The sequence below is a fragment of the Ambystoma mexicanum genome, chromosome 1p, assembly GCF_040938575.1.
Source record: "Ambystoma mexicanum isolate Mex_15411 chromosome 1p, UKY_AmexF1_1, whole genome shotgun sequence".
Lineage (NCBI taxonomy): Eukaryota > Metazoa > Chordata > Amphibia > Caudata > Ambystomatidae > Ambystoma > Ambystoma mexicanum.
This window is the reverse complement of record NC_090921.1, coordinates 1,194,192,352-1,194,218,235: the sequence shown is the minus strand read 5'-3', so window position 1 is coordinate 1,194,218,235 and position 25,884 is coordinate 1,194,192,352. Positions and strand designations below refer to the sequence as shown.

At 45.0% G+C, this 25,884-nt stretch overlaps 1 protein-coding gene across 2 annotated transcripts in view; it reads left to right on the top strand.

Moving 5' to 3' along the window:
* LOC138451498 (alpha-tectorin-like) overlaps positions 1-25,884 on the top strand; it is a 1,155,342-nt gene that overhangs the window by 769,431 nt on the left and 360,027 nt on the right. The gene's annotated exons all lie outside the window — the stretch shown is intronic.

Sequence of the window (25,884 nt, the reverse complement as noted above, 5' to 3'; positions counted from 1 at the left end):
CAAGTCCTGGAAAGGTCCAGTGCATTTGATTCCATGAATCAATGAATGCAGATTTGCATCCAGTTTGGTGCTGATGTACCCTATTTTACATGCAAATAATTCCATGAATCAGGCCCTAAGGCTCACTGTGCCTTAACAGAGGAGAAACATATATTGCATATCAGTGTAGTCCCACCCTCATTGACAGTTCATCACTGAAATGCTATCCAATTTTCATCTAAGCAAGTATACCCACAACAAATGCAGACAACTGTCTTTGCCGTGTTAGGCATAATCAGTGCCTTGTGTCTGTGGCGCTGTGTCTAGGTACAGAGAGCAAGGTGTATAGCGAAGTAATGTGAAGACTGTTGTCGAGTGTCATGATCATTGTATGCCCATTTCTTACCTGCTCTTGGCACACATTTACCAGCTTTAGCCTTGCTTATTGAGCATAACTGACTTCGGGCCTCATTATGAGTGTGCCAGTCGGGAAGCAACGGTGCCGGTATTTCCGGACTGGCACGCTATGGCTCTACGTGCGGGTGCCGGCCCGCCCGCAAGGGTCAGACTTGGCGGGCGGAGCGTCACCTGCCCACGGAGTTTCACTGAAGCACTGGCACTGTTATTAACGGTGCCTGTTCTTCTGTGTTCCTCATTCCCATTGAGTCCTCGTGGACTCAATGGGAATGAGGAATTACACAATTACCGGTGCCTGACTTCTCGGCCGCTGGACTCGTTATAGCCCGGTGGCAATGGGAAGTCAGACGCCGGTAATTCATTAGGGGTCCGGTGGGAACCTGCCAGTTTTACTGGTACGGTTACTGCCAGACGTGTAATTAGGCCCTTCCTGTTTTAGGGGCCAAAATCTGTTTTTTTTTTTTTATTCTAATTATCTTTATTTTTTTGCAATCACTTTTATTAGAATTTTCAGAACACCCAAAACATTACACATGCTGCCCATACTATACAGCATCATACCATAGCTCTATGCAATAAATACATAGTTAATTCTGTAAAATGAGCCATAGACAGCTCACAACCACAACCAGGAAGGAAGGAACGAACGAACGACAGAGGGAGAGAGGGAGGCACGGAGGGAGGGAGGGAGGAAGGGTGGAAGAAAGAGTTATTAAGGACAAGGGAGAAGGAGGCAAGGGGGCAGCATTTTTCTTAACATTGAACAACACTATCAACACAAGAAGTAACAATAGGAGTAATGGAGTGCATGGACCATCACTAACATAGTCATTAGAAGATAGCACACATAGATGTTTTGATTACATTGACCTGCCTTGCATATGATATGTATATAAAATATATACATCTTCGGCCGGGGAAGGATGCTGGGAAAGGCTGAAGCTTATTTGTACATATCCGGGCCTGGCAAGCAGCCCAGCAGGCACCTCTGCACTAAGATATGTGCCCATGTACATGTTACCATCCTCTTGATCATAACCACAGTTGCAAGTTTCCAGCACTCACTGTGTATATTATATGAACACCCTGTGCCTACCTTGGGTTGGTCCTTGATCCAGATGCACAATAACTACCCACAACTCGATTGTATGGGCAGCCTTTGCCTATGCCGACATCTTATTGACTAACTCAGACCTTACCCGGTATGGCCGGCATAGCCCCCCACCTCGTGGTGTGAAGCTTTACTGGTCTGCACCTGTCCAACTTCTCTCCATCGCTGCCCCTGTTGTTCGTTGCAATCCCTCCCACCTGCCTTGCCATACATCTGCCCTGTCATTTCTTTTCCAAATTTCGCATTCGTGAAACTGTCCTATTGGCAACCTGCCTGATTTGTCTTGTATCCTAACCTATCCAACACATGACGTGCCACACAATATAGCGCTGTATATGTATCCAAATATGTTTACATCCTACCTGATCTGACCCTTAGTCTAACGTTGAATATGTATCTAAATGTGCTGGAAACCTACCCTCTGATGCATGGGCTCCATTGGTTGCTGCTTTTCAGTCGATCATGGTGCACATGCTCAGCTGGGCTCATCTTTGCGGTGAAGGTCAGGGCAGCAAGTGTTAACTATCTAAGCTAAATAACAGGAACTACCAAATCACAAATACTGGTCAATACTTGATCATCACATGAATGGGGGTGCTTAGGAAGGAGGGAATAATATATGGGCATTCCGAGCTACACATTCAGTACCCTTTGATAGTACAGTTCCCGCACTCAGGTTCCCACCCCAGTGGTTTGATCTACAATCTTCCTTTCCTGGTGCCTCATGATATAAGCCGACGTGTGTTGCTTTTAGGGGGAACATATTGCCGCACAGGATTAAGTCTATGGTGGGTGTTCTGGAATGGTCAGTGCGAGGGGGGTCAGATGTGTATCAACATGAAAGAGGGTGCAGATAAAGTGGGGTCAACATGAAAGAGAGTGGAGGGTCGGGACTGGTGGGCCCTGGCCTGGCACGGTGGGGATCGAGAGGGCATGGGCAGTGTAGTGGAGATGGATGGGTGCTTGTGCTGGGGCCTGCTTCGGCCTTACTCTCTGCAGAGAGCACATTCTGCAGAAACGATACTAAACAATTGCAACAATAAATGGCTGGACTTCCATGAGAACAAGGCTTGCATATAGCTGGCAAGGGGTGGTGATGTCTTGGGCTCTCTGTGCGAAATGCCAGGGATGGGAGAGCGGAATTTCACTAAAGGATGATTTTTCAGGCCTTGTAAAAATATGGCATCTGGTTTAATACAAAATGGCATCTGATCTTGGGGGGTGTGAGCTATGTTTTTTGTCTGCATCTCTATGTGGTATGATATGGGAACTTGCCTTGGGGATTGGTGTCTCTTCCCCCTTGGCCTACACGTGATTTATCCACCGTGGGACAGGCGAGGGGGTGGGATAGGACCATCTCCTTCCCAACACCGGTAACCAGTGGAAGGAACGCAGTGCTAGAGTGATATGTTCAAATCTCTTGTATTTCAGTACAAATCTGGCAGCAGCATTCTGTACTCACTGCAATCGGGATATCATTTATTCTGGTAGAGCTAGGTAGATAGTGTTACTGAAGTCAAGACCAGAAATAACCAGAGTTCATAACCAGAACCTGGTGTGGAAAAGACAGATATGGGAGAAGTTTCTTTATTCTCATCAGAGTGTAGTAACATGATCTTTTTACCGCTGATATCTGTGTCTTCAGTGTAATCTTACTATCCAGAATAACTCCCAGGTTCTTAACTTTTGAATTAGGTGCAGGGCAATGGACATATGAGTCAGGCCAACAAGCAGTCCATGTATTGATTTTTTCATTTATGACCAGTATTTTGTTTTGACTTGGGGATTGAATCAGTTGAATGGCTATTATTACAAACATCTGAAATCCGTGAACAGAAGGAATTCATACTAGCTCTTTTACAGTTCATTGCAGAGAATTCTTACTTTCAATACCGCAACCAGTTCTATTTACAAACATCAAGGACATCGATGGGGGCCACCATGGCACCCACATATGCCAACTGTTTTATGTACAAGTTTGAGACGTACAATGTATTGAATAAACAAGAATGGAACAAGGATATTCGTCTATGGACACGCTACATTGATGATATTTTTGGAGTGTGGAGAGGCACTAGAGCATTCTTTGATGTCTTTTATGAATACCTCAATAACATCGATCAGCGCATCCAGTTCATGAGAGAGACCTCGTATGACACTATTACTTTCCTGGATGTCCTTGTCAAAAAACAAATAACTGGCTACAGTACTTCTCTATTTCGCAAATCAACTGACCGCAATAACCTTCTACACCGCCTCAGCTTCCACCAACCCAGTTTACTCAGAAACCTCCCATATAGCCAATTGCTACGAGTCAAAAAGATTGTAAGTGACCCAGAGGACTGCATAGCACAACAATTGGAGATGAAAGAAAAATGTCTAGCACACGGTTACAAGCAAGATGAACGCGACACAACATCTGTAAGAGTTAGCACCTTGTCACGTGAGACCCTACTGTCTACTCAAAACCCTAATAGCAAAGGAGAATTGAAGTCACCAGTATATGTATCCAATTTCTCCATTCAAAGCAGTAAGATCAAGAAAACCATCAAAAAACACTGGGGGATCTTTAAAAACGATATCAGGGTACAAAATCTGTTCAGTGAATCACTGATGTTTGCCTATCAATGGAGTAGGAATCTCAGAGATGAATTGGTTCAAACAAGACCACCCCTTAAGGAACCAATGACTCAACGAACTAGAACATGTCCTTGTCTCCATTGCATCAATTGTAATTCAATCATTAAGGGCAATATCATTAATCATCCAAGAACAGGGAAGAAGATTACTCTTAAAACATTTGGAACCTGCGACAGCACCAACATTATCTATGGCATCAAATTCCCATGTGGAAAATGTTATGTAGGTCAATCCACAAGAACGGCCAAGACACGATGGAATGAACATTGGTCCTGCATTTGGAATGCAAACACCAACTCGGCTGTAGCACGCCATTGGGCTGAACATGTTTATAATGTGACAAAGATTAGATTTGTCATTTTGGAAGTACTAACGAAAAACTATACACATGAAGATTTGGGCCAGCGGCTTAACCGCAGAGGGACTTTCTGGATAGACAAACTGGGCAGCTTAGCGCCCAATGGACTTAATGAGGAAATCAATTATCACTGTTTTCTATGATCTTGCGTTATTCCTACTGTCATGATTGGTATGTTCCTAGATAACACTTTATACAGTGTTATCAGTGCCAATATATTGTGAACTTTGTATAAGCTCCACTATAATTCCTGGACTCTTAGTCTGGTACCAAAGGTGCCGTCACTCGATGATACCAATTACTGAAGGTATGCATACTGTTGTGCAATATAGATAGCATTTCTTATTCTATTTACCTCCTTACTCCATCGCTGCACATCCTGGACCCTGTGTCTAGGACCCAAGGTGCCGCCCTAGGGTGACACCAATGACAGCAGAGTTTATTGTCACTAGCATTACTCTTTACCTGTCTTTTTTTCATTTTTTCATTTGTCATTTTACTCTGTCAGTACAGCCTTCTTGCACCAGTATTTCTTCCATTTCTACTATACTCTTTTTTCATTATTTGACCACTCTACAATTCCTCATTCATCCTCGTGAGGTCTGATAAATGTTGAGATTCATTTCTTTCAAGCCCATCGGCCTGATTGCAGCATCTGTTATCGCCCGCGTGCCCTTCGGGCCGCGATGCGGTCACGTGTCATATTTAGGAAGCGTTGCCTCGGCAACACTCCGATGCGACAACGGCAGTCTGCTTCATGCCGGCTATGGGAGAACAGCTCCGCTCCCGCCCTAGGTACGGTAAGACTTCCCTCACCTTTTAAATAATCATGATTACGGATGAGAACCGCTTTCAACAACGGGTTTCTTCTGTTTCCAGCAATCGCATTGCAGGCTACTTTACTGCGCTGATTCCTGTCAGGCAGTTCGATTCGGTCACCACATGGCTGCTACACCTTAGTTCGCCAAACCCAACAGTCTACCTACCTGTCACAGGTAACTTGCTCTTTTTCTTTTTCATTTAACTGATAGTTACCTATATACAATAGTGACTCATTGGCTATTTCCATTTTTTCTTTTTTCTGCTCTTTCTTACTCATCTACTACTACATCCTCAACTGAATGGTATGTTTTTAACTTTACCACGATGATGTATGACACCAATATGCAATTATGCACCGTTTTGAACTGTTTCCTTTGTTCATGAATATGTATGTATCATTTTTAGACTGGCCCTGATGAAGGAAATTTATTTCCGAAATGCATTGGCAAATTTGGTCTGATTGATTAATTAATTGTGGCAAACTCTTCCTCACTAAGAAAATATTAGTGACCACTCATTTTTTTAGATCATTTTTTTGATATAAACTATTTTGAAAAACAACAGAACTTCTCGTTTATCTTTTTGAAATGTGAAGTATATTTTTGACTTTAAAGCTGAACTGTTAGTAATTTTGAAAAACCACAACCCAGGTTGGGTAACGTAGAGAGCGGCTTTGTGACTAGGTATTCTACTTGGTCTCTTGCTTCACAGTATTTTGTTTTTGTCTGGATTTATTTTTAAAGGTGTCTGTACATCCAGACCACCTTCACTATCTTCAGACAATTTCTTTATTTTTCTGAAATGACATTGTCATTCTGCTTAAGGTCTACCAGGATTTGGGTGGTGTTGTAATTAAAACCTGTCACACCCACTACCTGAAGAATGTTCATCAAGAGTCAGAGGTACAAATAAAAAGGGGACAGAGCAGAACACTGGGGGACACTGCCGCCGGAATATCACATTATTCATCTTGACCGCCCTCCCCCACAGCATGGTGGTGGAGTGGCAGTCATATATTGTGCAGAATATAACATCGCGCAACTTCCTTGCCCTCATGATCTGAACATGGAAGCTCTTTTTTTCAGATGTGTATCTGTCATTTCTTGCTTATCTACTGTCGCCCTGGTTCTGTGGGAAGATTTGGGGAATCCCTCTTAGATTTACTAGTGGATATGTGTCTGCACTATACCAATCTAATAGTGCTGGGAGATCTTAACTTATGTTTTAACTCCCCTAGAACTGTTGAGTTGAGTTCTTTGTTTGATAGTCTATCTGACCTTGAACTCCATCAACTGGTTCAAGGCTCTACCCATATATTAGGTAATACCATTGACTTGATCTTCTCAAAAGAATCTCTGTTGAGCCTTAATACCATAGAACCAGTGGTATGGTCTGACCACTATCTAATAAACTGTGTCTTCAAGTCTCTTAGTCCTCCGCCTTAGATCTTGCCACCAAAAATGCTGAAGCGCTCATGGCGCTCGGTTGATACTAAAGATATTAGCGCCCAGATAATATCTAAGTGTGGCTCCCTTCGGCCTCTATCTCTGCTATCTCTGTCTCAGATATTTTAAGAAGCAGCACATGACTTTGCCCCTCTGAAACTGGTACAAGGGTGTAGATTGCCATCTCAACCCTGGTTCTCAAGCTACTTAAAGCTGCCCATCTGAAACTGAGACAGATTGAGCACAAATGGCGTAAATCCTACGACCCCCAACTTAGAGAATCCTATAGAGCCTGCCTTTTTACCTATCTGGCAGACATTAAAACTGCCAAAGAAGCTTTCTTTTCCCATAAGATCGAAACAGCACTATGTCAACCCAAAATGTTGTTCTCCATTGTTAAATCGCTGGCTTCATCAGAAACCCTTACTTCTAGAGTTAAACCTACCCAAAAACTATGTGACAAACTTTCTCTCGTTTTTATTAATAAAATAGAGGTCATCCGGACCAACATTGCCAAATGTTTAGCGGTATCAGCCGCTAATATTTGTAAAATGCCACCTGTCACTCCTTTTGAAAATTCTGCCAACTGGTCGACTTTCCCTCTTTTTACAGAGAGTGAAGGATTAATGGCTCTTCAAAAAATGTAATCATCCTCCCTGGCTGATGCCATCCCTATGGAGATCATAAAAAAGATTGCACCTGATTTACTGGAAGCCCTTATTGCGGCTGTCAATGACTCTTGTCAATCAGGAATTGATCCCCCTGAGCTGAAATCTGCCAGGGGCGTTCTGCTTCTTAAGAAACCCACTCTCGACCCTACTGTCCTCGCCAATTTCCATCCTATCTCTCTGCTTCCCTTTCTTTCTAAACATTTGGAATCTTTAGTTACACCCTTATTATCTTCTTTTCTTGAAGCCACTGAAGTAGCAGAGGCACAGTGAGTGTGTTAGTGTCCATCCGTGCAGGATGATATGTCCAGGCTGACTGATTCAGGTGGGATTGGGACCCTGATTTTATTAGACCTATCAGCGGCATTCGACACTGTCGACCACCCCATCCTGTTATCACGCCTGGCTCAGATAGGAATATCTGGCCAGGTACTTGCTTGGTTTACTTCTTTCCTAGTGGACCGTACACAGACCCTTGCCATGCCTCCTTTCCTCTCATCTCCCTGCTATCTCACTTGTGGTGTTCCCCAGGGCTCGTCTTTATCTGCGATTTTATTTAATATCTATATCTGGGCATTTGTGTGTCTCATCTGCGCCCATGGCCTCAACTGCTACTCCTATGCTGACGACACCCAGATTTTGATCCGGCTAGACCGGGATCATACTGAGGTGTTGTTGTGCATTCAGAGCTGTTTGAGGTCTGTGGGTGACTGGATGAACCACAATTGGCTCAAGCTTAACGGAGATAAGACTGAGGTGCTGGTGGTTGGATGCCCTCCTGACCCTTCTCTATGTGTCTCTGCCTTATGGCCTTCCACACTTGGTCCCCTCCCTTGCCCAGTTACAAGGTGAAAAATCTTGGGGTCATTCTTTCTTCCTCTCTATCTATGGCAAATCACGTTGTGGCTGTATGTCAAGCGGGCCACTACAGGTCTTGAAGATGGTTCTTCCTGTGATTCCTGAACCGCTCCGTCCTCTGGTGGTTGTGGCGTTGGTCTTATCCCGCCTAGACTATAGTAACGCATTGTAATTGGCTCAGCTGGCTGGCCTCATATAGCGCTTGCAACATATACAGAACCTGGCTGCTAGGTTGGCTACTGGCACCCCTTATGGAGCTCATATTACCCCTGTGCTGTGCTCTCTCCACTGGTTGCCGGTTAGCCAACGTATCAGATTTAAGGCCATGTGCATAGTTCATCGGGCCATTCACTGTCAAGGGGCGGAGTTCCTTCAAGCTAAATTCCTTCGCCTTCCACCGCTGATCTTCTTGTTGTCCCGAGGTTTCGCCGTACCAGGATAGGTGGCCGTGCCTTTTCCATAGTTGCCGCCAACCTTTGGAACGGCTTACCACCTCCAATGAGAAACATTTCTAATCATCTGGCCTTCAGAAGAGCACTGAAAACCCCGCTCTTCTAGGTTTCTCTCTGTGGCTCAATACCTGGCTAACTTGTTCTCCCTCTCCAGCGCCATGATGCCTTCGGGCGACCGTGCACTTTAGAAATGAATACAACATAACACAACATAACACTGCATGCCAGTGGCTGTGGAGAAGAGAAAAAAGAGACTACTTGGGTCTGTTGCATCCAGTCACAGAAGAAGGATTACATCCTTTTAAGCACTGTCCCCTGAATCCCCAATGTATTTACCTAATCCATGAATACATGGTGGTTGATGGCATCAAATGCTGCTAACAGGTTAATAGAATTAAGGCTATAGTTTATTGTTATCAGCCTTATTTCATAGCTGGTCAAGAAGTGATATGGAGACCAATTCTTTGCTGCGCATTGGTGTGAAACCCAACTGGGCCCTGTCCAATAATTTAGTGGACTCAATGATGTTTTGTAGCTGAGAAAAAAAAGCTCTCTGAAGTTGCTTAAAACAGAAAGGAAGTTGAGAAATGGGTCTAAAGTAATGCTGGTCAGACCTGGTGGGTGGGAAGGCACCCATGAGCAGAACTCGTAGTTTGCCAGTCCAGTAACAACGGTACCAGCAAGCTTACCGGTACCGTTGTTACCAGACTGGCAAACTTGTAATGAGGCCCAATGCATCAGTAACGTCTGGAGAAGAATAGTAATCAGAAGAAATGTTTAGGACTAGTTCCAATACCTTTTTATTCAAAGCCCAATGGCTGACCTTGAACTAATTCTCTGAATGACTTGTGCTATCACAGACAGGCATCATAGCTTGTTTTCTATGGGTGCCTGCTCTTCAGCAGTTGAGCGAGAAAGGGGACTGGGTTGTAGTAGCAGCAAAATTAAAACAGTAAAGTGCGAGTGCAGTCAAGTAAATGTGACTGTGTGAAACACACAAAACCCACGAGAATAAAAGCTATCAATTTATAGTAAGTATGTTTACCCATTAAGTGCTAAGGACGAGTATACCCGTCCTATTTCCACAAACTTGATTAAAGCTCAGCATTTAAGCGTAGGTGCAGTTGGGTTATACTAAGATACAGTTAATCAATAGTTTAAAACACAATTGGCAACACACATGGTTTGCCGTGCAGCAGCAACTAACAACGTTTCAATTATGGTTCAGCTACCGGTCACAGGTCACATCATAGCTTGTTTTATATATGTGCCTGCTCTTCAGCAGTTGAGCGAGAAAGAGGACTGAGTTGTAGTAGCAGCAATATAAAAACAGTTAAGTGTGAGGGCAGTCAAGTACGTGGGACTGTGTAAAACACACAAAACCCACGAGAATAAAAGCTAACAATGTATAATAAGTGTGTTTAAAAGGTGCAGTTCGGCTACACTAAGATACAGTTAATCACAGATTAAAAAAAAATAGGTAACACACATGGTTTCCCGTGCGACAGAAAATAACAACATTTCAATTATGGTTCAGCTGGGGGAACGATGGAATGGAAGAATGGGGGGCCCACATGAAGAAATAAAAGGGGCGGTCGACCATGGTCACAGAAAAAGTGGCAACCAAATTTACATCAACCAAACAGAAGGTGACGTAGCCATGTAGAACCATGGTGTGCATGTTATATGTAAAGTTCATGGAAACTCTGCCCAATGGACTTATATACATCCATGAGATCTCTTTGCCAGTAAGAAACATTCTCTTTTGCCTGGAGGGCTAACAGGTCCTGAAGACAATTCTCTGCCAAAGGCCACATATATCTCTTATAATGACTTTCACTCTTTTATTTTGCATCCTAGGGAGCTCTGTACAGCCACTTACTCAGGGAGGAGGAGAGAGTAAAGCTGCATGGGGGAGAACAAGTTTGACCGCCTTGTTTATCCTTTCCATCTTCACCATGAGAGGTCCAGCAAGCATAGGATTATATTAGTCCGGCCTGCAATACCATGACCAATATTGATGAATACTATTCTCTGTTGAGTGAACCTCAAGGAAAAGTCCAGTTTCATGGTCACCTGGCCAGTTCATATTCCTTTCCAAGATGCCTCAGAGGTTGAGGCATCTGAATCAGTTTCCTGCATCACCTTTTAACTCAAACTGGTGGGAGCAGCAGCTGGGGCGGATATTTTTCTGTAGATTGCAGAGGTTGTTGTTCCTGTAAAATTGTAAGGAGTGTTGGTAGGTCTCGCCTGCAAAGACATGAACTCTTTCGTATATAAAAGATAATCTGACGCCCATCATACTTATAGCACACCCTGCAGTCAAGAGCACTTCCATGCTGTACATCCGTATTGGTAAAGGTACCAGATGAGGTCCAGCTGTTTCACTTTAGAGTCTTATTGTTGTCACCTTTGACTGCATGATACCGTCACAGGCTGTCCTTAGTATGGAGCATGTAATTGTAATTTAAAGAGGGTAGTACTGCTTTCCATAACTTCACTTGGCTTGGAATAGTAAGAGAGATTTTAACCTTGCTGATTTTACAATCAGAAGACAGGAAATATTCAAGGGGAAGGCTTTGCTCACCTTTGCTTGTCATTCTTTTTCTTACCCTCATATTTCTTGATATTATCCACCAAGACATCCAGGGGTCTCAAGGGACGTCATTCCTCATGTATATTATCCTATGCTTGGCTCAGCGAATAGGAAACCTTGAGAAATGTGGCCTTTGTATGAGTAATAGGCAAGACATAAGTCTTCAAATAGTAAATTCGTTCACATTTTTCATGGATGGTGAATAGATTATTATATGAAACCTCAGGGGTCTGACAAATGGAAAAGCAAGTTGTCTGCATGGATGACCACTTTGTATTGGCCATCCCCAGATCCCAGAAATCCCCCCACGCGTTGTTATATCCAGCAGTTTTACAGCCGGATTAAAATGCTTGGGAGAAATGGGGCAGCCATTCCTCACCTCTTGCTGCAGAAGAAAGGATTTGGACACTAATCAGGATCTTGGTTGATGCACAATCATAAAGAGCCCCAATCAATTTTCAAAAGGAAGGTTGAAAGCTAAATCCCCTGAGGGTACAATAGAAGTATTGCAACCCACCTGGTCAAAAGCCTTCATGGTGTCTGTGCTGACTGAGGCTAAATGGAAACAGAATTGTGATATATTTTTTCATTGTTTAACGTGAGGCCCTAGCTCGAGAGCAGAGTAATGCTGTACAGGGTGGGGGAGCCAGCCCTTGGCCTGACATCTTTTAACAGTAGTGCAGTACGGTGAGTTGCAGTCTGTGTATCCATTGGGATTAGTTATTGCTAAGGTGTTCTTGAAAAAGCGACATTATGAGAGATTTGTGAAATTGAAGAATTGTGGGGGCATTGCAAGCCAATGTAAGATCAGGTTCCAGAGGTTGGGTGCATTCCATGAAAAGGATTCTTTGTGGGTCCTCTCTTTGCGGGCAAGTTGCTCGATTTGCTGTGCAAAGAGCATTTGCCACCAGATACATGGAGCTTAGCCACTGGGTACGCTGGTGTGCCACTTGTGTCTTCTTTGTAGAGGATACATGCATATGGCTATATCAGGATCTTTGAGGAGTGTGCCTGTGAGCTTTATGTGAAGTATAAAAGGATTGATGATATGATGGAGCCTTAGGAGACTCTGCAAAAGACTGAGAGTCAGTTAAAATGCAAAGTTTTTCGACTGGATGGCCTGGTGTCTGCCAAAGAGGTGGGAGGTAAACCTGCAATGCATATGTAGCACATTCATTAATTGCCTCATTTTATCTGACCTGAGCCGTGCCTATCTTTCATAAAGCCAACCTGGTTTCTATGAATAAATAGGTGCATAATATTATCTAAGCTATTGTCAAAAAACTTCCATAACCATTAAGTAATCAGAAGCTGTGACAACTCGCGTTGTCCATCTGGTCCCTACCAGGATTCAGGCATAAGTTAATGAAAGCTAAATCCATGGAAAACATGGTGGCCACCTAACTTAATATATGTTTAACATTTCTAGTGAAACAGGGCATTGCACTTCCTGCAAGATATTGTAAAATCCCATCGGAAAACCCATCTGTCCCAAGGGTCTTAATGGATTTCATGCCAGCAATATCTTGGGATAGCTCACCAAATTTCAGTTGTCTTTCAAGTTTATCCCTATAAGATTCAGTAAGACAAAGTAGAGATATCAGAGTACACAGAGTCTGGTTCAGTGCATGATCGGGGAACCAAGGATTTATAACTTTTCTCAAAAAAAGAGCCTACACTACAATTATTCTTAACATAGGGCTCACCGGTATCCAACCAAACTGCTGGGACCAGTGTTTACTCCTCTAGTCTTTAAAGCATTTTCCCTTTCTGGTAGCTTCCACTCTATGCTCCCAGGATTACTCTAAGGTAAAAAGGCTGCTTTTTATGCTTACATTGTGAGCAGAAAATCATGGGCATGTCTCAGTACCTGCAGGGCACAGAGATGATCATGACTGCTTGAATCAGCTGATGCCCTTCTCATCATCTGCAGTGCCTCTCCTAATGCTAGAAGATCCCTCCTTCTGATTTTGTTACTACTATATGCATTGGCCACGACTGCGTTGGGGACGGCAGCCTTCAGCACATCCCAACAGGTGAAGTAGTCATTACCTGAGTGTTTATTCTCATTGATGAACAGTTCCACTGCAGACTTGATATGTTCCACAAAGCCTCTATCCTGTAGTAATGAGGATTCTAGTCTCCACAGTCTATCCCTTTTTTGAACCTCAGCAAGGTAAATGTCTAACACTACTTCCACATGGTCAGATATAGTTAAGTCCACATTACAGATGCAACCACATCCCCTTGCGATTAGCTGAAAACAAAATATAAACTGCTCAAAAATAGGATGAATGGACCGGGGAGACGAATGTGTACTCTCTTTCCAAATGATGTAAATATCACCAGGGATCACAGAGAGCTTGTGGCATAGCCTCCAAAACCTTACTGAAGCGTCCAGGATCCCCTGTTTGGAATGTGATCTATAGACTCATTTGAGCACAGTTCAAGTCCCTGCTTACAATCAAATTGTTGCTCTCAAAAGACGGCATATTCAGCTGGAATGAAGCCCCTTCCAAGAGATGGGTGCATGAAAATTAACATGCATTAGGGGCCTGCCATCCGCCATCACCTCCACAAATAAAAAGCATCCCTCGCTGTAACAAAGCTTCCCCCCGCCAGGTAAAATGCAAGTATTTCCTAAATCAAATGCCTCCCCCTGGATATAGACATGTAGTAGCTCACACCACACCACACTCAGTTAAAGGCCTTGCCTCAGCCAGATTCACTATCACATCGCAAGCAATGTTTATGAATTAACCCCATGGGCTGGTGATACCCACCAAAGGCCTGAGTTGAGATGAATGCCTCACCTTTCTGTTAGGAAAGGATGATAGCCAGCATGTGATGATGCCATGATTGTGAAAAGGGATAATGCGTCTGTGGTGCACACCACACAAATGATCAACATTATGTATGAAAAATACTGCAGGCCATACCTTTTTTTGTGTAGTGCAGGATGATGAATTATGGGTCAGACAGATGGCAGTGACATAGATGAAGACAGTGTGCAATATGTTTTTAGGAAATGTTGAGGACTGACCTAAATACTAATACCAGTAATTGTCAGATAGGGCAGAGTTCTGACACTTACCCGGACCACTGTAACCAAGCAGATAAGATACAACCTACCCAGGTAAAGATCCAAACTTGACATAAAGCAGGGTGCACCCAAGAATGAGAGAGAGGTGAGAGAGCTCACTGGGAATTCCACTGCGGTAATGAGTCCATGGTAGCTACATTGAAAAAGATAACCTCCAAAAAAGAGGCACTTGACTTCTGTAAGGAATGCACTGTCAAAAACCGATGTCTGAAGACATGTTCTTTCACATCAGTTAGTTTGGGGGGTCTTCCCTTATCATCTCAAAACACCCCTTCACTCACCTGCTCTTGCTTTCTTTTCACTCCACCGGTCTTTCTTGTCTCTACTTCCTCTCCTGTTCTCATTTTCCGTTCCTGATCTCTGTTCTCAATCTTGCCTCTCACACCTACTCTTCTCTCTTGATAACATCTCTATTTATTCTCCTCACTTGCAGAAGATGGTGGCAATGGAAGGGAAGAGGCTGTGAAGGATGTTCACTTCAGCAGTCCCCTTCCTTGCCGTTCTATATTGCAAATACAACTCTCTAACCCTCCTGTCACATGCATAACCATATACATCACCATCAACAAGCTCTCTGTTCCACCCACCACTCTCATGCAACCTGTCACAGGCTTTTTCAATTATTAGTCCCAGTTCCCCTCTCATTGGCTCTCATATTCTGACTATTAGCCATGCCTTTTTCTTGCACATTCTCCACTATAACTCCAGCATGTCTCCCCTTCTCTAACCACTAGCCAGCTAGTCTGTCATCCCCTACTCCATATTATTCTTCCTCTTTGATCCAGCCCATTAGTTCTCACCTTCGCTGCTGTTCTACTCTCATTTTTATCTCTCTCTTACTTTCCACCACTCATTTTTCCAGTCCTATGTGATAATCCTGCATGTATACAGGATAATGACAATTTTGGGGGCTTCACCCCGCGAACCCTCATGGCAGCTGATCCCCCGCCTACTGCCACCATCTCTCACACTGGTGGGATTTTCTGTAAACCAGGGGATTTCCTCCCTGAAGTTCCCTGCTCCCTGCCAAAAACATTCCACCTCAACCGCCCCACAGACACACAAACACACTTACACTTACCTTCTCTCCATGCCATTGAACACACCTTCAAATTCCATCCCTCTCCCTTCCACACTTCAACAATTAACCCAACCCACAACCACCACACAGACACACAAACACACAGACACACAGACAGTCACATTTACACTTACCTTGTATGCCCGCAACTTCTGTATTCCAGCCCGGCCACGTCTGTCAGCCCTTTTGTACTCGAGTGCAGTGAGGGGCATGGCTGGGTGGTCGATCAGTTAATCCATGCACAGGAAGTGGTGGGTATGCATTATTTACACAGTAATTAATGGATATGCATTCTGGAGCACAATAACTAATAGGAATGCCTTGTGTAATTCAGTAAGGTATTGGTAAGTATTCTGCCTGTATCCCTGCTTTCCTGACCCGGGGCCAGGTGTTCACACTTTAAACTTACCCCAGGCCAACAACTGGCTGCACTGGGAACCACAACCTCCACCCGCAGGCCATCTGGACAGGCAGTGGTGTGCACCTGAAAGATAAAACTGTTGTTAACAGGAGATGGGCTACACCCTGAGTTCTCACCTAATTCACCCAGACACAGACACAAAGGTGGATTTTATAGGGATTCCAACATCGACTCCTCTTTAATTATAAAAAACACATAACCTCTTATTAGCCATTCCCAGCTCTTATTTCTAATCCTCTTTCTAAAATCTACCCATGGCACCAGTATGTCTTTGCAGCCTGCCTCCTCTGTTTCGTTTCTGAGAGACACAGAGGATGGGCCGGATAATTTTCACCAAGGCCATGATGATGGAGCGACACAGGGCTTCCCTCTTCACCTGGGGTGCTGCGGCAGCCCAGGACTTGACTTCACCTGGGCCGCACAAGCGGCACAGGGCGGTGGGCAGGGTGTACTTCCTCTGCCAATCTTCCCCTCCTGGCCCACCTGGCCCACCTGGCAGCCCTGGAGGACCTCTTGCTCTTCTGCCATGGTAGCACGGCCTACTTGGCCCGGGCCCTTTAATGTAGGCGTGCCCATCTGCTTGTTTGTTTGTTTATTTATTTCTAATGCGCACCAGATCGAAGGGTAACAGGGCGCAGCAGTAAGAATATGTGAGGCTTACAAAGTTACAAAATGAATCACAGTACAATGCAGAATATTTACAGCTAAAATTACAGAGGCAGTATAAGATACAAATGTACAATGTACAGGTTATGAACAAGTTAGGTTCTTCATTTCACTAGGTTGCGAGATAGACTAAGGCAACCCAAATGAGGGCAAATAGCGCTCGTGAGGCTAGTGTTCAGTAGTGTTGAGCAGGTTGATATAATGTTTTCTGAAATGTGGTTAAGTTTGGTCTACTCTGATCGCAGGGGCAAGGAGTTTCACAGTTTGGCCGCCTTCACGGGAAAGCTGTAGCCGCCAATATTAGTGAGTCTAAATCTCGGTACCACAAAGCAGTTGGCATTGCTGGCTCTAGTTGGTCTACTAGAAGTTCTTCTATTCAGTCTGTCTATTAGGTAGCTAGGGGCCGCATTACTTAGGGCTTTATGGGTCAAGGAGACCATTTTTGGCTGTATTTTATTATGGGTAGAGAGCCATTTATGTTGGCGTCTGATAGAGGAGATATGTACTCTTTTATTTATGCCTAGTGCAGCTTTATTTTGAAGAATTTGTAGCCTCTGGGTAATGACTTTGTTAGCACTACTGTAAAGAGCATTGCAGTAATCCAACCTAGAGAGTATGAGTGCTCTAGCCAGGATCATGCAGCTGTCATATGAAAGGAATGGCTTACAAGTGTAAGCCGTGGTAGAGGCCAAGGATTTTACTTGTTTGTCAAAGAACATAGTTGAGTCGAGGTAGATTCCAAGGGTTTTTACCTCCTTGGATACGCTAATGATGTTTCCATCGATGGTGAATGAGGAATATTCATGGCCTAATTTATTGAGGTTGGAGTGTGCACCCAGGATTATCAACTCTGTTTTATCATCGTTCAGGCATAGACCGTGGTTGGCCATCCATACCTGAATGATGAGATATACCTTATTCACCAAAATGAGTCCTTGTCATGATCCCCGGAAAGAGGGAGGAGAATCTGTGTATCATCTGCATAGTTAGTGTAGGTGATACCCAGAAGGTCCAGATCATCGAACAAAGGTTTGGTGAATATATTGTATAGAGTAGGGGAGACACAGGAGCCCTGAGGTACACCACATTGGATAGGGGTAGGGTCAGCTGCTGAGTCGCTCAGGAATGATTCTATCCATCTGATAGCCTCTGTGGAAAAGTGAGCTGCTGAGTCCAAGTGTCTGCATAAGACCTTATGATCCACTAGGTCAAATGCAGCTGAGAGATCAAGTAGTGGGAGAAGGGCAGTCTTCCTAATATCTCTCAACTCATCAACCTGTGTTTTTAAGTCAATCAGGGCCGTTTCCGTCCCATGTAGTGGCCGAAAACCAGATTGTCTAGCTCCCAGGAGCTTGTGCAGTTACAGATATATTTGTATCTGGGTATATACAACTTTGTAAAGTATTTTAAGCAGAAATGGTACCGTAGTGATGGGGCGGTAATTAGTGGGAATGAAAGGATCTAGAGTTTGCTTTTTTAAGAGTGGAAGTACCAATGATTGTTTAAGGTTGGCCGGAATGGTGCCTGAGGCGAAGGAGGCATTCATCAATTTGGAAATAAATGGTGCCAGATCGCTGGCGGCATCTTTTATAATTGAGCTGGACAGATGTCGCCTTTGCAGTTGGATGGTTTGATTGATAAGATAGTTTTCTCTACCTCTAAAATCATAGTTTTAGAAAAACGGAATCTGGAGGTCTGGGCAGTGGGTATATCACTAGGCAGATAGATGTTTGAAGGATGCTGTGAATTCACAGTATCTTTTTTTTTTGTTTTATTTTATTTTGGAGTGTATTTATTTTATTAGCTAGTGCAAGTTGAATGTCTGAACACCAATTCTTGTTTTGAAACATATGTCCGGTATAGGAATTGGGGACTCTAATTCTTGTAGTATAGTGAACAATTCCTTAATACTTGAATTGGATTTGGCAATACGTTAATTATAAGAATAGCGTTTTGCCAGACAGACTTCATTTTTGCAATGCAAAGAAATGGTAGTTAGCTTGCCTTTGTTCTCATTGGAGGGGCATATTCTCCAGGCAGTTTCACATTTCCTTTTCATGATGCTTAGGTCCTTTAATTGTGGAGTGAACCACTTGTTTAAATGGGCTTTTGGATTACTTGCTCTTAGTTTGAGTGGGGCAATTTAACCAGTGTGGTGAGCATGATTTTATTATATTCTTGGACCATAGAACTGGGGTCTAGATTGTCGGACAGTGCGTTGAAAGTCGGGAGGATAGCAGGGATCACTTTGTCCACTGTGATATTCTTTTTATTTCTAGTTAGGCAACGTGGCGCTGTGTGCGGGGCTATGGGTAGAGGTCTAGTGGTTGATAATATGAAAGACACAAGTGAATGGTGAGTCCACAGTTGTGGCGTGATAGAGGTAATGGTGGCCGTGCAGTTATGATCAGCTACCCAGGCCAAGGTTCTACCTTTAATATGGGTAGGTTTGCTACCTTTTTGAGACAGTCCGAGTGTGATAAGCATATTGGCTATTTCTGGGGCATATTTGTCCGCGGGATCATTAACTCCTAACCCAGTAGTAGTAGTTGAGTGGTGGTTTTGAGGTTGTTTGCTAGTATGCTGTGCATATCCTCTTGAAAGACCCCAGAGGGCCAGGTGGTCTGTAAAGTAGATGGATGGTAAGTGACTGGGAGTTGTTTAGGGGGAGATTGGCAGTAAAGATTTCACATGATTGCAAGATTTGTGGGGGTCTAGTCTCAGTGATAGGCTCTCTCTGGAAATAATGGCGATTCCTCCACCCCGGGTTCCGTCTCTGTCTTGCCCAGATATCGTGCAACCCTCTGGGATGGCTAGCATAAGCGAGGGTCCTGCGGCATTGTGTAGCCAAGACTCTGTTATGGCAAGGAAGTCCAAGTTTTCTTCTGTTATTAAGTCGGCAATGTCCATAGCATGGGCAACGATGGATCTCGCATTTAGGAGTGCTCCTTTATATTCTGATTGGCGTTGGAGCAAGGAGCAACGAGGAGGTATACTGGTTGGTATTATTACACTTCATGCTAGTGTGGCAGTTAGTTTTCTTATTTATAGGTGGTAGTAATCTATTGAGTGGTTCATGCAGTTTAGTAAGTCTTGCACAGAGTTTGGAGTTTCTGTCATTAATGGTGCATGGCAGAGTAGCATGGGTTCCTGTACCTGAAGTACAGAGAGATTTAGGTTGGACAGAGCTAGGGCTGTTAATGCCATATTTGTCTGGCTGGGTAAGAGAGGTTCAACCTCGGTTGGAGGGACCCTTTTGCAGTATTCTATGTTGCTGGTGGAAAGGAGTGTGGTGGCCATCATTATACAATGGAAAAACATGTTTTGCAGGAGGTATGATATATCCCTGCAGGTACTGAATGGTAGGGTCAAGCGCGCAACTTTATCAGAGTCAAGAGTCCTAAGCGATATGGGAGGGGCGATTGTCAACTAAGACCTATGTGTCAGTTCAGCTAGGCTGCATGGCACAATTAAATGACAAACGTTACTCAGAGCGCCAGTGATCAAGGGTGCAGAGGAGGCTGTAGGGATCAGTACAGTATGAGTAAATTAAAATAAAACGCACATGTGAATTGCAAACAAGAGCGGTATGCTAGGCACAAATGTGCGGGGTGCATCCAGTCAGCGCACAGGCCCATATAGTATCAAAAAACATATAATCATTGCTTAGGGCTATAGTATCAAAAACATATAATCATTGCTCAGGACATGGGTACAGAGATATAATATGCTCGCAGTTCGTCCGCCAAGGAGAAATGCACAACAAGGGTGTCAAAATGGGCATAAAGTTAAGGTTAAACTGGGCTATGAGACATGATCAGATGTCAGAAGAGACAGTGCAGGCATGCACATTTCCAGATGCACAGTGTGCGTAGGCAGTCTGGTGGGCACGGTGCCACGTATACGTAGGGGCATTCCGGTTACAAGCTAAAGACAGTGCACAGGCACAAGCATATAAGGCAATGGGCCTCATTAGGACCCAGGCGGTAAGGGGTTTACGGCGGCGTAAACAGCGCCGACCCTTACCGCCTGATTCCGAGGTCCCTTAGCGCCATGGAGGTTTTAACACCTGCTTTTAGCAGGTGTTAAAATCCATGGCGCTAAGGGACCTTGTTGTTAATTACGCCACCGTAATTTACGGTGGCGTAATTAACGCCTTCCCCACTCCCATTATGCCCTATGGGGCAAAAATGGGAATGGGGAAGGGTAAATGGGTTAATGGGGACTTACCGCCCCACTCACCTCGGAATGGGGCGGTAAGTCCGCCAACCACCATGGCGTAAACATAGTTTACGCCATGGTGGTAAAGGTACGACCCAGGCGGTAACTTACCGCCTGGGTCGTAATGAGGACCAATACGTATAAAATCAATGAGTAGTGGTCAGATACACACTATGGATGTGTACACAAACGTGTTGTAGGGAAAACAGTATGGCAGTTCAAATGGGCCACATAGTATGATCACGTAGTAGTTAGGGTAGTACCCCGAGCACACATTCTCTGAGGGCACAAATAGGCACGATCAAACATGTAAGAACAATACGGTGAAATCAAGCAATCCAGTGACGGCAATATCAGCTCAAAGGGATCTTAGTTTGCGAGCGGGTGTAACAGTGGTTTAATAGCAGTGCACAGGGCACGGTAGCGTGAGGAAGTTCTGGATGGGGACCAAGAGCGGTTGCACAGACAGGAGGTCAGTAAGTTAGTAGGCCATTTCATTATACTGTTTTTAGGCTCGTGTAGATGCCAATAAGAGTGACGGTACGCTTCCGGGGCCCATTGGCAGTGTGAGATAAAAATAGGCACGTAATGGTAGGGCGTTATGGCTGCAAGATTGTTCTGTGTGTTACCTTAGGTGAGGCTGTAGCGATTTGAATAGGACTTCTGGCAGACAGCGTGACTGGCTAGTGACAGGCTCGGGACAGGTGAGAGCCTTGTTTCCTAGGCCTTCGTTCCGGTGGGCCGGCTTATGCCTGCCGGCTGTGATAGGTGCTTCAAATGCACCTTCCAGCCAATTCGGGCTCGGCTGGGGCACAGTTAGGCAATTGGAGGGGATGCCGAACTCGGGGCGGCCATCTTGGACATGGCACCAGCCTCGTTGTGCTCAATGGTGGTTGCAGTGGGGTGCAAGTCACAGCACCTACACAGGCAGCCTCAGATGGTGCAATATTGTTGCGGATTACTTCTTTCAGATGCTCACAAATTAAAATGCAGATTTTCAGAAGGCAAGCGCTGTTCAGATTGCACTTCCTAAATAGGATATGCTCTTACCATATGGGTATGGGAGCCTCTGGGGGCCTCTGGTCATCTCCTGCCGTGGGGGCCGCTGCTCCAGGAGCGGTCCTGATGCTCCTGCTCCTCCAGTGGAGCCACGTAGGAAGCCTGGCCCAGGGGTGTTGCAACAGGTGCCAAAGCCTGGGTCCAGGGTTACTCAGCTGAGTCACCCCCAACACATGGCCAACCATGCAAAATGTCCATAGACCCTGGGGACCCTCAAGAGCCTGGGGCCCCTCAGGGAACTGTTTTCATTTCTCTACTTCTTCTCCTTTTCTGTTTCTCCATTATTCCTGCTTCTTACTTGCTTTCTTCTTTCCACCCTTCTCTAAAGGTTCTCTTTTACAAAATAACTCGTTGATTCTTTTCTCAGCTGTCCAGTCAATTCTTGGAAAGGGGAGTTATTTTTCCTTTCCTTTATTTCATCAAAATAACAGTTTCCCTTACATTTGCCCCTAGTATTATCGACATTCTAGTGAGTTATTAATGACAGTAGACCTATTTAGAAATCCACAAACCAGGGCATTCACTCAACTTGAGTGGATGTCCCAATTTGTGACTTGTCCTAGAAGGTCAATGCAGGGTACACTTTGGAAAGGAAGCACTGCTTTCCTTTAGCTCGATATCTGCTATTTGCCGTGACCGAGTAATTAATTATTCTTGGCTTTAGCACCATCAGAAGTTGAAAAAAGACAGGCCCCTTTCAAAGCATTTGGCAGATAATCATCATCCATGTCTTTCGCTGTTCCCTGCTCATAAGCACAGAGCACTTCACAATACAGAAGCCATCCCTTATCAAAAGTAATGCTTGGAAGTCAACATACAGTGCCACATGTCTTGTCATCCTCATTAAAATGAAAGCCTGGTAAGATTGATGGCTTTAAGGAACCTTGAACTCCCCAACCCAACCGTTGTATAAAACAATTCCTCCATTCTGATTCCCATAAATGGTGGTTGCAGCTGCAGAGCTGCTTCATAAAGAAAAGTGACTAAATCAGAAAAGTGTAATGTGATCGGCCCCCCCAAACACAACCTGAGGGAAAGGGGGGAATAGCTCAGGGGTAAACGCGCTTGTCTTGGAAACAAGCCAACGCTGCAACACAGGTTCACATCCCGATCACGCACTTAGAAACTAAAAGCACGTTATAAAAAGAACAATTAGAATAATTATAATGAACCTTTGCAACAATAAAATGCATTTGGGAAATCTCCATATCTAACGCAAAAAGAATGGATCTTAATCTTACCCTGCCTGTTTCCAGGACTGACAGATGCCAACCATCTCTTTTGAAAGTCGAAACAAACTGAAACGGCCACATCCCTGGCGGCCCTGGCAGAACATGTTCTGTATTAACCAAAGCACAGAACTGCTGGCTATCTTTCCCAAAACAGGCTTCATGGGTGCTACAGGCAAAGTGATCTGCGTCTGGGTGATTCGAGTTCAGAATCAGTGTTGTGTGGCAAAGCCAGCTAGTTCAGCAGCAATTCAGTGTCTGTTTCAGTGCCACGTCTTTGTGCAGCCAGTTAACATGTTTGCATCTTGCCAAGACTAGCCATAGCATTCTTTTTGCCACTGAACGTTTTAGAAATCATTTGATGCAATAAAGTGCATCAAGAGGCTTTAACGTAAAGTGTTGTCTTTTGTGAGCCAGTCGACAAGTTTTTTTGCATAGAAAAGTCTTTGGCCCTCATTACGACCCTGGCGGAAATCGGAAAACGATGGCGGAAATGCAATACCGCCATCGAATAGCGCTCGGTGCGACTATGACCCGTCACCGCAAAGTACGAAGCCATTAGCGACACCGTAGTGAACGCCAACGCCAACTGCACCAAGCACGCGCGCGCGCGCCCTGCGAAACCGCAAACACCACCATGGCGCAAGGGTACGCCAATTCCGACCCTAGCGGACATGTACCTAACGCCATCAGGCATGGCGTAATGTACCATTCCGCCATGGTGAGAAGTACGGCATCGCGAATCAACCGTAAACGGCCCCACTGAGTGCCTGTACACCGCTCCCTGCCCACAAAGTACAACTCCCCGTAGGTGCAATGAAGTCACAATGCAACCATTGAAATGTACAAGTCACCCATGCATGGCAACGAACAAAAGAAACACAAGAGGGGCCAATGGGAGCTGCAGGGCACAGATGGCACGAATACAGAAGCCATCCCAATGGACATGACCACAGTCCCCCACCAAGAAACGCACGCAAACACAGGCACCTGTGACCAGCAATATTCCGAGAATCACATCATTCCACCAGTCCACCTGGCTGACCGGCATCTGTTACACAAAACCCAATCCCCCGCCCCTGAGCATGACAACATTCAAACTGTCATATTGGCAGCCCCCATCCCTGACCTCATGGGCTTAGTAGGCAAACGCGCCCAGTACAGTACCACGCAACTAAACTCCGAAGCTGGAACCCAATGCAGATCTCCTCACAATACATCGCCCCCCAAATAGGCATATGCCACATCACTTGCAAAGAAAAACGCTACACGGGCCAAATCAGAATAGAAATTTAATGCACATCAAAGACACCAAGCCCATACAGCCATCAGGCCATGACCTCCAAAACACCAATCACCATTGTGGGCTGCATCCGCAAGAAATGACCAGCCACTACTTGTGTGTCGCCCTGTTCCCCCATGGTACACAGAGCCACATTCACGTACGAAAAGGCAACATGGAAGCGCACAGAACCGCAGGGCCGTCCCAATGGGGAGGCACTAGTCCAGCTGAAAGGCCGAAATGTTGCTCCGAGCCACCAGTACTGCGTAAGGGCATGTGGGCCATTGGCGATCGTCCCATAAGATCGTAATGCTGCTCCACTGATTAACACGAAGCAGCAGGTGTCGGGAGTAAAAGCCATCTGCAGGAGTGGCATACAGATGGCAGTGGCAAAAGGGGAGGAGATACCTGTCAACCAAAAGAAAAGAAAAAGAACAGAATGGCCATCAGAACTACATTCCAACAACTCACTTCAATGATCACACGAAATCCACAGCCATATGCATGCTAGCCCACTCCAAAGGATCATCACCACCCAAAAACCACTTGCGACTCATAACCATCTATATCGAGGTGCAAACACCATCACAAACAAGTGTACCTGTGCATGCGACTGTCAAAACAGAATCCATCAGATGGGAATGTTAACGTGCATGGACACAAGTGTCTGAGGGCGCGTCGAGACAGGGAGGGCTCAACAAGGCCAGATAGACGATGGTCCCACTATGGCAGCCCTGCATCACATAGCGTAGGGGAGGCGGATAGATCCCAAGAAGCCCTGTACATGGCAAACTCTGTATCAAATCACCTGCCCATGCATCCATTCATCATTCCCTCATCCCGGGATCAAAACGCCTGAATAATTACTCACATAACATTAGAAACATCCATTGAGTCTGTGCGTTATGCAGCCTGCAAAATCCACAGTGCCCCAGCCCGTGATTCCAGTGTTGTGAAGTAACATGTATTTGGGAACGGCCGGCCTCATCGCCCACGTAGCTATTGCGCATCCCAAACTATTCATATCAATCATTGCTTCCTCGCCATGGGCCCTGTCTCAAGGACATTGAACAATAGAACGTTATATTTGCAGTCAGACCTGTGGGCATCTCCTCGCCGCTAGCTGGAAACCGAAAGCGCCGCCCTTCGAATTCCTCATTTGCAACATCACGTCGAAAAGGCATCTGTGGCCGTTTGAAATCACTAATTATTCCATCGAGTGCGGCTGTGTGTGAAAATGGCAACTGCCTTCACCCACAAATGGGACGCCCCGCCCGTCGTTGCAACTCGGTACAGTGATGCATGAGGGCCCACCGTTACTCGAGTACTACGTTCCACTGACCCTTCACAAGTCTGTTCGCGACTGCACAGATAGTATGTGAAACAATGGGACCACAGCAGAATGAACATATCAACCAATCTTACACAGCCATCGGGTACAAATACATGATTGCAATAGCAAGATGCCATTCCCCG